This window comes from Nicotiana tomentosiformis, chromosome 11 (assembly GCF_000390325.3).
Source record: "Nicotiana tomentosiformis chromosome 11, ASM39032v3, whole genome shotgun sequence".
Lineage (NCBI taxonomy): Eukaryota > Viridiplantae > Streptophyta > Magnoliopsida > Solanales > Solanaceae > Nicotiana > Nicotiana tomentosiformis.
The window spans coordinates 50,489,501-50,492,536 of NC_090822.1; positions in this window are offsets into that span (position 1 = coordinate 50,489,501).

Below are 3,036 nucleotides of genomic sequence, written 5' to 3' on the forward strand. Positions count from 1 at the left end.
TACGTTAGTCCTCGAACGTGCCAAGAGTTGTTCCCAAAGCCATCAAACAGCCGTATAACCTTACCATGCACATACCCGGGGGTGATCCCACGTCACCCTATCCCATACAGGTCCGATGACACAACATAACTAAAATTTCTCAATTCAACCTAGTCCACAAGCCTTAGAATCCAATTTCCAATATCCGAAATTTCTTATAAGATCTGAATCTCGCAACCTACACATTGTATAAGTATGAACAAGCTGTACCAAGCCACAACCATAACCCAAGATACAATCTCATTATATATCACATAACACAGATATTCGTAGCAATGATTTCTAATCACAATAGTTGCTCAAAACAACCCAATGCCGGTAATAAACCTCATATCAAACAAGACTCCATTCTAAAACCTTCGTACACTACCGATGATGAAAGAAACATGCAGAACTCATAACCATTCATCGGATCCACCAGTCATGGAGCTCCCTCTCCTTTGACAAAAATTATAACAAATTTCTAAGACGACTTTTGATATTTTCCTTCCAACCATGTTGTAATCAATTCCGATAGTATCCATTTTAGGTCCAATGATCTCCTCTTATCCAACACAACCACTCTAGTGACATGACACACCCATACAATATAAAGCCAGAACCCGTGCAATTCGTGCACCAATAAGCAACATTCCAAATGTACTCAATCATGGAAGAAAAATGACTCAGACGAGAGAACTGTCTCACAATCTCAACAAGTACCACCACAACGCAATGCTAAGAACTTATCACACACCGTAGAACCAAAACACACGAATATAACACAAGGGATCATATCTCAACATAACTGCGCTGCAATGCGTGACCCTATCCAAACACTGATCCATATGAAATACCTCAACCACCATGCTCAAAATCAATAACCACACGCAATCCGACATCAAGTACTCAAAGTGCATTACCATAACCATGGAGAAGCAGATGACACAATGCCACACAAAACCCGAAAGAACATAACCCATATGCCATCAACCATGCAATACCCAATTACTCATCTCACTCAAATTCTGCTATAAAGCCCAAACAGAACCGCAACAAGTGTTCTTATAACCAACGAATCACAACTCCTCGTAGCATAGAAGAGTAACTCACAGATCATTTCAGAACATGAATAAGCTCAACAACAACTGAATGGCACATCCCTTAACAATAGCAGTATGGAGCCAATCAATCTGACCCAGTGTAGAATATACATCCTCATTGGGCTTACCAATGGACCCCAAATCAACTCTGGTCACCCACAAGTAAATAAATAACCCTTCGAAAGTCCACAACGACTGAGTCGTAACACATTATATCATCCTCTGACTAGCTTTGGCCTCATTTTCACAGTCCACAACCATGAAACAATCTGATCCCGAGAACTCCTAGTCTCTAAATCCATAGGACACACGAATCACCACATCTGATCCCAACTCCATCGCTCGAATGTCTAACACATCTCTCATACATGATCATCCCATGAGTAATAATTCAAAAATTCTTTCGTGCCACCTAGAAAAAATTGAATATCAGCAGTCGATCAACCAGGAGAGTGCCGCAATACCAATGAAGTAATATCATTCATCCATTCATCTGAAATCATCCATGTTGCCTAAGAATTTATGTCCTTGCCTTCAAAACTGACCCTGTGACCTTGCACATGCAAATCTCAATCCCACGCAATACACCGCATCTACCATGCCATCCTGTGAAGAGTAAAAGAATCTCATAATCAACTATGAGTCACAAGCAAAACACATACCCGATCAGTCGGTAACCTTCCATTTGATCTCATTCCAGAGAAAATCCCAATACACAACATATTCCTCACGCCGGTAGGAAATATACTCCTCGAACCGTGGTAAAAATCATTGAGAACTCTTCGAAACCCATAGAGTGTAATACAACCTGTATCTAGAAATTCCTTTACTCGAGTCATTCTCGATCTCGACCTCTGCAAGTCATAACTAATTCACCAGTATACCCCAAACCGAAACCAATACAACACATAACCATGCAATCAACTCGTTGATAGAAGACTCCTCTACTTGGCTCGAAGACATTGAATAAAACATCTAATTACTTACAATAACCATACCCCATTACTACCATAATACCACTGTGAGATTCTATTAAATCCTTCATCCGCTCATGCAACACAAACCATCTAGTACCTTAAATCATCTGTAAATCTCGCGTTCATTATCATGATGGTTAAGCCAACTTCCACAAGTGATCCAAACTCAAATTGCAACATATATCATTCACTGGTAATAGAGAACTCTCTACAAAACATCATAGGGATCACACAACCTCAGGACACCTCGCAGGAGATAACCCACCTGCATTGCCTCAAACTGACATCTCTATATACCCTTCCACAGTCACCACAACTACCAAATCACGTAATCTTCTCGATTCTGAAATCACCAACAAGACATGAGAATCTAATTCACTCCACAACTAAACAACTTGAGAGATCCCTCAACACACCCATAACTCGAGACCATACACCAAATCAAGACAGAAATCAGACACCCCATAGTCCTTGCTACATCTCAAGTATACTCATCTCGTCACATTCAAATAATTTGAACACATCTCGCAGTCTCATCATACTCACCACATAGTCATCCAATCACAAATTCCACTAATAGGGACACCAACGGACCTATAAGTCACAAAAGCATGTGCTCACACAATCAAAATCTTCGTGCTCAAGCTACTGTCAAAACCCGGCCTCATGTCCTCTGGACTAGCCCATCATCAGCATGCCAAAATCACATCTCGCACCTCAACCATGGAATCACAAGTCGTCGGCGCATAGTCAATACCTAGCGCTCACATTCGCATACGAATGCATGGAAGGAATTCAAAGAGTTACGCTTCAAGCTGAATCAATGCTGCATGATAAAGAAAGAAAGATGGGAAGTATATCCTAAATGTCCTGTAGCCCCTCGAAGATAGGTATAGATGTCATCATACTGATCCGCAAGACTCTACTTAACACTTGCT